Genomic DNA, 12,041 nt, shown 5'->3' with positions numbered 1-12,041 from the left:
ATCCCACCACTGGAATAGAGATATATCTACCATATTAAGAGTCAAATAGCCAAGGTGCTCAGAAGACAAAGCCAACAATCTCACAACGAGAAGGTAAACTGATTCTTCCTTATGTTTCTACGTGGTCCACATGGCATAGATCTGTCAAAAGATTGTGGTCAGAAGGTTGTGAGATAGTGAAAATGCAGTGCAACTAAAGCATTATTTCTAAAACATTGAGATATAGTTACTTGGCATTATTTATTTTTGAAAAGTACTAGTAAGAGACAAACTGACATTTAAAACTAAGAATAAAGTACAATTTAATTGTAATTAATTAATTTTATTAATGCAGATCAGATAATCATATCCACTTTTGAGATCTCTGTGCTATTCTTTTAATTTTCTTTTTAATAATTTTTGAAGTCTTAAGAAGGCTACAATTTAATAAATGCAAGAAGTAAGTTTAACATTGAAGATTTTTACCGTCTTATCTAACTCTGCCTTCCCTCACATATTGGACCCCAGGCAAAGCAATGCTTAGTGCTGTCTATCACATTAATTGTCACTTTCTACACCTACATGAATCTTTCAGCGGTGACACAGAATCATGGACTGAAACATTGAAAGGGACATTAGAAATCACTAAGTCCAAGTTTTGCCCAATTCTCTCAGAAAGACTTTTAATATAGCTGCTTTAATTGAGTTGTTCACTCAAGCTAATACATTCTATGCCCCTTTTGAATTCTATGCAGTGCTCTAGAAAGATTGAAAAATAAACTTTTACCTTTAATTTAGAATTTGAATGTAGGTCCTGAGTCATAATTTAAATGTAGAAAATGGCAGACTGACAGTTGTTTTGCCAGTTTATGCATATTGCAGAGTATTTGAAACTGATATGGATCAAAAAATGGATTTCCCACAAATATTACATGCAGGGTTTTTTTCCCCCTGAAAGACATCTTTCAAGAAAGATATGAAAGAAGAAATTGTTTTTGGAATGATTAACACATTCTGAAGTAAGTCACATTAAAATACAGTATTTGGTTTTGACTCTATATTATTTGCCATCAGTTTCAATATTTGGGAAATCAGAAGAAAGAGAATACAGAAGGAAAAAGGAAAAAGAAAAGAGAAATGAACCAGAAACTGACACATTACAGAACGGCTACTTTCAGTTCAGAACTGAATTAGTCTAAGACATGTTCCGTGTATGGTTGCTATAAGAAGAAAAAAAAGTGCAAATCTGCATTATTTTGGCTCAAGCTAGATTTCATAGCATAGGAATTATTTTCATATTCACAGACTTTAAATCCCAGTGCTTTTAAGAAAAAGGAAAGAGCACATGAGGTTTTCCACTGAAAACGTTTGCAACATAATATTTTGTGCCCATATTTTAACAAATTAGCTTATAACAAAGAGGAAAAGTTGATTATTAAGTTGTATTAATATATGTGCATTCATACAAACATTAATCCACATAAACATTTGAAATATTTGCCTTTACTATTGCCTCCTAGACTCTACTTATGAATATTTTTAATTATCTGTTCATAACTATTATTAACTATTATATTGGAATGCAGGACTCAAAACTCCATATTCAAAGACAATTGGACAAGTGAATTTCTTTATTAATATTTGTATCTTAAATACTTTCTGCATTGTCATTGTTGTTTATTTCCAATCTTAATTGTCTCATGTACATAATTCACCTTATCCTTCTAATTTTTCCATATTGCGTTTATACCCTGTGATGAATTGACCCTTTCATCACTTTTGTTGCACTAGAAATGTGGTAACTGTAACTATAAGCCAGTTTAGCTCCGCTTCTGAAATCCCAATTTTTTTATAGCTATTAGATGCAACATTACATTTATACAATTTAGCAAGTCTTTATGGGAAAAATTCTTAGTTACCCTTTTATCCATTTTTACTGAAGATGGTGAAACAGATATTTAGGTCGTATCTGTAAAGAAAAAGAGTGAAAATCTTAGTACAGTATCAATACAAATGAATAGCTGTGCTAAGTCTCCAAGCTGACATCAAAAATGCTCATATGAAGGTTGTCTAGACAGCCCCTGTGTACAATATGAAAAAAATGACTATGCCTCGCAAGCCATATAGTTCCTGTGAGTCTATAGTCTATAGGCTGTGTTTTTGCTGACTTAATTTTTTTAAAGGATTTAAAAGAATTGTCTCTTTTTGGACTCATGTATTTAGGACAGCACTGTGAAATGCTGTTCTCTCTGCATCACCAAGATCTCAAATTAAACAAGTTCACAGTTAAGGTCATATGCAGCTGAGCTTGGCTTCGTCTTATAAATAGACATATCTTTGCAGACTTAGCAGAAATAGCAATAGAAAAACTCATTCCAATCTGATCTCCAGGGCTAATCCTTTCCTGGCGATGCTCTCTGTCTACCAATTGCAATCATATCAGACACTACGGAGGAAACCGGAACTTTCAAAATCTGAAATTAGAAAGTTTCAAGTATCCATAAGAAATAAGAAGAATCTTGCTGGTTCTACTTAATTCAGGATTCTGTGTTACATTGGTGAACCAGATGCATTTGAGATTCACACACCTAGGATATGAAGGTAATCGTCCTCTTTCCCTGTTTTTCCACACCCACTGATTACTTTTAGGTAAGATGTATTTTATTCTAGAAAAGACACAACATCATCAGGACTTTCAAAATTAATAGTTAATCGTCTGTGGATTTTGTGATGGTAATAGGTAGATAATTAGGTTAGGTACACAGGTAGGTAGGCAAGCAGGATGATAGGCAGGCAGGCCTATGCGTTGGAAAAATGTTCATGATTCTTGCACGCCAGCCTACAGCACTTATATTATATATTGTGTTTGGCTTCTAGGGAAAAATAAATACTTTTACAAAGTTTGTAACTCATATACAGTAGAAGAATGATGCCCCCAAAGATAAAACCTAAATGAATTGCTAAAGTCATTTTGCTCATTAACTTTCCTAATGGGAAAAATGCCCACATTTTTGGTCCCAGCCATATTCTATATTGTTTAGAACCACAAAATGAGGGCTGGCAGATACTGTAACCTGCACCCACAAATGTTTGTATTACTGTTTTAGATATTAGTTAGGAGTCTATAGAAGAAAGAATGACAGACACATAAGACACATAAAGAGATTGACAGACACATAAAAATCTGCATTAGCTAAGGAAGAAATTCTTTCTATATAAATTAGGTGATCAAATTATACTACTAAATTATAAGTGATTCTTGCATGACTACTGTTTAGAAAAAGTTGCATAAATATAAACTTAATTCTGATTGAGCTCTAGTTTGGAATTTGAAATCCAGAGAGGAATTTTAACCTTTGCCCTTACTCCAGTTGTAATAGATTTCCTTGGAGTTAAAATTCCTCCAAAGTGATGACGCTCATATAGCAGTTTCAGTCTTCTATAAACTTTGAAACCTGAATTATTCTGGAGAGCCTATGATTAGCAACAGAATAATCAGGACTGTTTGATTTTATGGGGCACTGTTGGTAGTGGTAGTGATTGAGGATACACACACACACACACACACACACATTCTGAAATTATATAATTTATTAATCCCTGCAGTCCCTGTTACCATTGTTAAACAAGGATTGTGGTCATTATGTAAGTTCTTTTCATTTTTCAACAACCAAAAGCAATGGGAAAACCAACTGGAAATTGCAAGTTCCACGCAGTCTGCAAGCAGGCCAGCTGGCCGATAGGTCAGATGGAAAAGAGATGAGGGGGTGCAGCAGGATTTGATGTGACTGGTGCCAGTGGGGAAGAATACATGAGGGTACATGATAGCTGGGGCCATTCCAATGGTCAGATGTAGCTTGAGTGCAGCAAGATTTGGTGAGTGTCTGCAAGCAATCTTCCCTGCTGGCTTCTCCATTGATTTTTCCTGTGGAAAGCCAACAAAAAAAATCCCAAATCACAATCAAGTGACCATGGAATGCTGCAACTATCATAAATGCAAGCCAGTTACCAGTGTCTAGTTCACAATCACATAAACACAGCGGGGTTGGAATGGCTGGGACCTCAAGGATCAGTTGTAAACACCCTCCCCCCGCTTGTTCAGTGCCATCATAACTCTGAACATTTCCTGAACAACTGATCATTAACTGAGTAATATATTTAATGATTTATTTTGTTTTCTCTGTTACATGTAATTATTTATAAACCTCTATGAGCCTATGTATTATGACAGGTATAAATTGGTTAAATCTCTGTGTGTATTGTTAATGTAAAGTTGCAGGTAGGAATGACTGAGAAATAGAGCTATATATTCAAATGGGAGAAGGATTTTTAAATATTTAAATACATTATTCATTTAATTTATTAAATTATAAATGAGTTTTTGCAGCAGCCTAAATGTGACATAGAGATAAGTTCTGGAGAAGAAAAGTCAAAAAAGAGAAGCAAGAGATGTGAGAAGGAGAGAAAAAAATCTTCCATTCAGAAAGTACAATGTATATGAAAATAAAGTTGACTTAATAATATTGCTTCAGATTAAGAATTGAAATGCTAATTAAATATGTGCTATGAAACATGATACACTTAAGCTATATTTACAACACAGTTATGTATGTTATGAAAGACAAAGCATAAACAATTGTCTTTTTTCCTCTCAAGACACTGTCAGAAATTGAAAATATATTTCTGCAAAAATGGCAAGACATATTCTGATTCATTATAGCACGGGTGGTTGCATCATGGCCCATGGGTTGGTTGCGTCATGTGCTCACCATGCCCACCTCCAGTTTAGTGAAGGGGAAAAATGTGATATATCATATGCCTGTCAGGGTTCCAAATAATAATTCCATAGCAAACAGAACTCCGAGGCAAGCAGGTTCCTCAAAGAACAGATTTATTGGACATATTATATTGGCAAAGACTAGTGAAAACTGACTCTAAAGATTCCCGAGGTTTTCACTTTATTAAAAGTAAAGATTTCCCCCCCTTTCCCAAACAATCAATCACATGGTCCAATCAAAGGGCTGTCTGGTTGCTTGGAAACTTCACTCCTCCTCTTTTCAGCCACTTGTGGGAATGTCCTTGGTTCTCAGGGGGAACTATTTGGTTTTGGCTATCTCTATTCCTGCTTCCCTATCCCTCAGCACCATTGTGGCAACACTGAAACCTCCGAGATGGTCTCAGTCAGACCAGCTTCAGAGTTGACAGAACAACCACATGTCATCATGAGTTTGACACCCTTGCATCAGAGGATAAAGTTGGCTTGGAGTGGGGTGAGTGTCAAAGTTCTCCAAGTCATTCTTATACAAAGACCATAATTATTCAATAATGCTTTTCATATTTCTCCACTTCAGCATGGGTGAACATGTGGGTGACCACACCTTAAAATTGTGATGTTTGAGAAACACTGTGAGATGAAAACTCACTTGCACCTTCAGGCATCACTTGATTAAGTTGGGCAGCTATAGAAATAGAATATATATATATATATATATATATATATATATATATATATATATATATATATATATATATATATATATATATATGGATCTTTGGTTGTTGGGTTTTCTCCGCGTAAGATTCGAGTATCTAGGCACGTTTGATGAAGTCTCATTCATCATCTTCAGGCTTCTGTCTCCGGCTCTGTGCTTCTCAGAGTAAGCACAGAGCCGGAGACAGAAGCCTGAAGATGATGAATGAGACTTCATCGCGTTGCCTAGACACTTTGAATCTTACGCGAGAAAACCCAACAACCAAAGATCCATATATATATATATATATATATATATATATATATATATATATATATATATATATATATATATATATTCTATATATATATATATATATATATATATATATATATATATATATATATATATATATATATATATATATATATAAAAACCAATCTTGTGTTAGTGTGAAAATGTAACTTGACTGAAACCTGATCAGGCCGAAGATTCATATGCAGGTTAAGCTGCTCGTTCCTTGTCGCTTGTGGTTTAGGAATCTTCTGCTTGGCCTTAGTCTGCTTGTTCAACTCATTTAGCCATTTGCAGACAGTTGCATTTTCTCTGCATAATGGATATATATTCATAATAGGCCTCTGCTGCCAATGTCTCCCTCTAACTTTCGTAATTTCATACCAAGCTAGTTTCAGAGCATAGGTTTTTCACAGCCGTTATCGACATGTGTTTGCTCACTTCCATGACTACAATAGTTTTGAAAGAGGTCCAAAAATAGCTTTTTCAAAAGTCAAGATGTTGCAGACAATATCAATGGCTTATATTATATTATGGATATTTCTTGCCTTTGTATGAAGCTAATAAAACAATGGTTGAGAAGCAGAGCCAGATTTTTCTCTTTCTTTTTCCATCCAAGTACAAAGTCATTAAATCACCCTCACTATTCAGAACATTCAAGAAGTTTTCTTTATAGTATCCTCAAAGGTAGGAAGTAAAGCATTGGTGTGGTCAAAGTGCATCATTTTTCATTACATTCAAAGAATTGGAATCCATTTGAATAGATATTAGTTTCACTTATTCACTTATTTATTTTCTGACATTAGTTTTAGAGTAATATTCCACTTCGTGCTAAAGGAGCCCAAAGGGGTGTACTAATGAGAACAATAAAATTGCAATAAAATAATCTGATAAAACAATAAAAAGGCAATCATAAAAATAGCAAAAATAATTATTTAATGATTTTTGAAAGGCAGTCCAAAAAGATCAGCTTCATTCTAGATAGACAGATAAACAACTATATAAAGATAAAGGAAAAGGTTTCCCCTGTCAAGTCATATCTCATTCTAGGAATTGGTGTTCGACTCTGTTTCTTAGCCAATGGAGCCATGTTGTCCAAAGACATTTCTGTAGTCATGTGGCCAGCTGAACGGTTCTGTTTACCTGTTATATAGATACTGAAGTGGTACCTATTTATTTACTCACATTTCCATGCTTCTGAACTGCTAAGTAGACAGGAGCTGGGGCAAGTAAGTGATGGTAGATTTTTGTCTGATAAACTAAGTGTCTTTAACCAAGTTGCTGTGTCTCCATCAACATTTACATTATTTATCATCAATCAAAATTATATTTCATGGACTTCTTCATCTACTAGGTCTCAGTATAATTTTGATTTTCCTCAGTTTGAAGAAAAATGGAGAAGCTTACCATATTTCCGAGAAGCTTACCATTCACTGATAACAATGTGATCTATTTACATAGATGTATTGTGTATACTTTATGTCTGAAATACAATGCAGCTTCCCATTTCAGTGATTCTCTGCAGCTCCTTTTGGTAAAGTTAGAATAACTTTATTATCACTTTAAATATACCCTAATCAGCATACATTGAAATGAAATTTTGTTGTATATATCATATTATGTGATAGAAGATCGTTGTTATATAATAATTAGTAGGATAATCCAGATAAACAGATTTTTCACTAGAAGATTTAGGCAGCCCTGTGAATAGCAAGCTACTTGGTCATTTGGCAATTTTCTTTTAGCAGTTAAAGAAAACAAATGAAAAAACAGCAAACCCTGACAGATCTTGTATTTACTATCTCCTACAGAGAGCTAACAAAGTGAGAAGGCAGGAGAAGACAGAATGCTACATAGAAACTCTTGTTAGCACCCCTTTGAGTTCTAAGCAAGGAAAGATGAATGCGACCCATCCCACAAGGTACCATCAAGCACCAGAGATTACTGAAAGACCTAACAAAACCAGCATGGATGCTTGCATCTGTTACCACAGGAAGACAATCATCAATCACTTGGTTTGCCAGACTAAACTAAATGAGCTGTTGAGACAGGACTAATGATGGGGATTTTTTTTTCTGAGCACCTTCTTGATAATCCTGACCAGAAATGACTGCAAAAAAAATCAAAACCTTGAAACATTTCACTTTTATAATTCTATTTAATACCTAGATTAGCAAATTAACCAGGTTTTTACCCAGAGCTGGGGTTCCCAAATGAAGTTTGGGAGCTATCAATGCCAGAAGAAACTGAAATGATATATATTAATGTTCATATTAAGCATGGTTTTTGAAGTCTGAAGTCTGAATACGGTAAATATTACTTATCCTTCCAGTTACCCACCTCCCTTTGTTTCCCTCATTATTTCCTGCAAATATTTTTTCCAGTTCCCTTTTTTTCTTCAGTGAAGTGGCTTATTGCAGGGAAAATAGTCTTCAGATCCCACTACCCCAGTGTTATAGGCCTTTCTGCAAAAGAAACACCTGGCTAACAAAGAGACCTTGTATCTGTTGGTTAAAGAAAATGTATGTACTGTATATTTATCTTTTTTCTTTGAACCTTTCTTCTGTTCACTGAGACATAGAATATTAAAGAATGAAACTACTGAGAAGGTAGAAAACTATACTATTCTGTTCTTTGTTTAATTAACTAGTTCTGTGACCACACTTTCTAGACATTTATTTCATAAAGCATTTCCATTCTTCTTGATAGAAAAGAAAACAGATTTGATTTCCCTCTACCCCAAAAAATGATGGGAAGGGAGTTTCTATGGTGAATTATGAGTATGCTTATTGTTGTTAGTATGATGAAGAAATACATGTGAATATTATTTCTTTTATTGTACAATCTTATTCTACTACCAATAGTTAGCCACAACATCTATCTAATTATTAGACATAATGGGGGATTTGTTCCCAGCATGGTTTTTTAACTAAGTAATTTGGGCAGCCCGGTTGACTACGGTTAAGGAGAAACACTGAAGAAAATTAACCAGTAGAACAGCTTGCCATCAGAAGTTGTAGGTGCTTCATCACTGGAAGTTTTTAAGAAGAGACTGACAGTCACTAATATGAAATGGTATAGGATCTCCTGCTTGAACAGGGGCTTGGACTAGAAGACCTCCAAGCAGGGGTGGGATGCTACTGGTTTTTAAAATATCACAGTCAAAAGATTCTCAGTTTTGCACAGCCTAATGATGGATGGTTTTATTAAACCCACATTAACCAATGAGGCCTTTTCTGTATTAAAGCTAAACTGTCAGATCATGGCCACAACTGTGTTGTGCTGCTTCTCTCCCATTCTTGAGACAGCAAGAAATTTTGCTGTCTTGAAACATGTTACTCTCTCAGCATACTGGAGTTACTCTACTCCATACCCAGAATCAGTTAGTATTGTGTTTCTGTCTTATATATAATGCCTTTATATATATAAAGAAATGTAAATAGAAATATATTCAATTATATCAGGGGTGTCAACCTTGGCAACTTTAAGACTTGTGGACTTCAACTCCCAGAATTCTGGGAGTTGAAGTCCACAAGTCTTAAAGTTGCCAAGGTTGGACACCCTGAATTATATTATTGTGAAACTTACATAATATATTATAATGTTTCAGTACAGAGGTATTTGTACAGTATTGACTAAGATTATTAATATTCTAATGTTTAGACAGCTATTGAAGATAAAAAGAAAAAGTCATATTATATCAATAATAATTATGGTTTAAAATGTCAATGTTGATGAGCATAGATCATTTGGCTTTTTCATCCAGAACTGAACATTGCATTAAAAAACTGCTGCAAAGTATTTGCTGTACAATAAAGATTTTGGTCTTAAGCTAATTATCTAGTATGAAGTTATCCATTGCATTGTTATTTAATATTGTTTTGCTTGTTGAAAAAGGAAGAATAAAGCAAATTTGTCAACAATTAAAATGCAAAAGAATAAAGTGAAATAAAAAAGTAAAAAAATAAGGTTATTTCATTTCTATCTTCCTCTTTTTTATGCTTTTGCTAATTTATAATATTCATAAACATTTGGGTTTCCTTAGAAGCCAGACTGCAAGTGATTATATTTGCCATGCTGTGTGATGTATGGTATATATGGGAACCATTCTTGCTTTATTTTTGGTTAAACGTCTTTTGGAAATATATACTGTTAATTTTGCCATTGTTGCATATTCTCCAAGTTTAAGTTCCCAATCAAATATTGTTGGGAATTGCATTTTTCTTCCAATGTTGGGCAAAGTTTACTTTCACTGCTGTGAGCATGCATCTCATTAAATTGAGGTGTTTTTTGTTTTCTAGAATTATACCTAGAAAGAAAAATTGAGGTTTCATTCAAATTTAAATTCCAAATTTTTCTGCAATGCATTATGTATATCTTTTCAATATGTATATCTTTTGCATTTTTGAATTTTTTTAGCATGTCCATCACCAGTGGTACAATGTTCTTTCTACTTCATGGCCCTTCCAACATTTATTACATCATGATTTGTCTAACTTGACCATTATTGATAGCATTATATTCCATTTGTAATAAATTTCCTACTAGTTTTCTTTTTAAGGTAACCTTGGAATAGATTTTATAGATTTAGTCCACAATACCTTATATTGTATAGTGTTGTGACTATTTCTTTGTGTCCATTTTAACCTAACCATTTTGTTTGTTTTCTCTCTGTCCATACAATTTTAAAGCCACTACAGAAGAGTGATGACTGATGATTCCATCAGCTGAAATTTAAGTCCTGCCCAGCATCTTCCTGCATGTGAAAAACTCCTGCAATTGGCATGCTGTCACTCCTATAAAGTAAACCAGACTGACAAGTCAACAATGTATAGAACTAAATACACTGTTATTAAACAGTAATAGCAACATAAACTTTTAGGTTTGAATGCATTACGACTTCTCTCTCTTTTATCATCATGTGATTTGGAGAAGGGAGCTGTTTAAACATTTTTGAAAATCTCTGTGATGGTATGAATTCAAGTCAAATTTATTTGATCTTTACCAAGAGAGTTTTCTCTGTTCATCAGAACCATTCTCTATATTCACTACTTATGCATAGTCCGATTATTAAATGCCCTGAATTTTCCTCCTTTTTCCTTTTTTATTTATTGTTTGTTGACTACTTGATGTTTTTTTATTAATTTATTGTTTTTGAAATTATGACCTGGTCAATTGTTTGAACCAGTGGTGGGTTTCAAATTTTTTTTACTACCGGTTCTATGGGCATGGCTTATTTAGTGATCATGTGACTGGGTGGGTGTGCTGGGTGGTCATGTGATTGAGTGGGAGTGGCCAACTTGATATCACTCAACTCAAGGGGTACCTTGCCTGGCCTCCCCTCTCCTCAGAGATACAATTTCCCTCTCTATTTATTTACTACTACTGAACATCCAAAATACACTATTTAATCCTATGTATATATGCCATATGTGTACATACATATTACATGGTATAGTGTGTGTACAGGACACACAAAGATACACTATAAAAGATACTATACACACACACACACACACACACACACACACACAAAACCACACACAGAGCTCTTCTAAAACTATATACATTCAACCTCACTGTGTTTGGAAAAACACACCCATAGTCCACTTTCTGCCACACATTTAACTATAACCTCTGTACATTAGAACATTGCACATGCCTTCAGATTTACTTCCCTAGCCTGCATATGACCGTTAGACCCAGGAAATGTCATAGATTGAGAAAAATATGGTGAAACTCACTTAATAATGCTCTTGCTTTAGCAACCAAAATTTTGGGCTCAGTTGTGGTCATAAGTGATGGACTATCTCTGCTTTTCTCTGCATGGCAGCCTTGGTCCTAATAAACTCCTCTGGCAATTTTCCTCTCTGTTAGAGGCACTGTAAGGCCTGGCACTATGCTTAAGCCAAAAATGAACCAAAACAAAGACTTAAACTTGCAAATCAAAGAAAGCAGACTTTTATTCTTTGATCAAAATTAAAGATCTGGAAAGAAGTTTCTAGCACATCACAAGAGATATGGGAGGAAAATTCTACAAAATACAGAAAAATGCCATGTACCTTTAAGATTCTTACAAGTGGAGTAACTGCATTGTAAAACTCTCTTAGATTTACATCTTTCCTGCAAAAGACAAATCTCTCCCTATCTCTTCTCCTATTGTCCATCTAATTGATCAAAATTGACCATGTAAGGAGACTATTAACAGCATACTTCAAAGGTGTGTATTCCTCTGGATGGAGGTAGTTACATTCCCAGAGAGGTACATTTCATTCCCAGGGGTGATGCTGCGGTGAA

The 12,041-nt window shown here is 34.4% G+C and overlaps 1 long non-coding RNA gene across 1 annotated transcript; it reads left to right on the top strand.

The window, feature by feature from the left end:
* The first annotated feature begins 2,413 nt into the window (after window positions 1-2,413).
* On the top strand, window positions 2,414-10,766 carry LOC148127355 (uncharacterized). Its single transcript, XR_015741506.1, has 3 exons — window positions 2,414-2,580; window positions 7,556-7,665; window positions 10,436-10,766. It is a non-coding gene; the product is annotated as an uncharacterized LOC148127355 (long non-coding RNA).
* Window positions 10,767-12,041: the final 1,275 nt, after the last annotated feature.

The sequence above is a fragment of the Pseudonaja textilis genome, chromosome 2 (genome assembly GCF_049901715.1).
Source record: "Pseudonaja textilis isolate UNSWEBS1 chromosome 2, rPseTex1.2, whole genome shotgun sequence".
In the NCBI taxonomy this organism is placed as follows: domain Eukaryota; kingdom Metazoa; phylum Chordata; class Lepidosauria; order Squamata; family Elapidae; genus Pseudonaja; species Pseudonaja textilis.
Note: the sequence above shows the minus strand (reverse complement) of the source record. Positions and strands in the feature narration are given on the sequence as shown.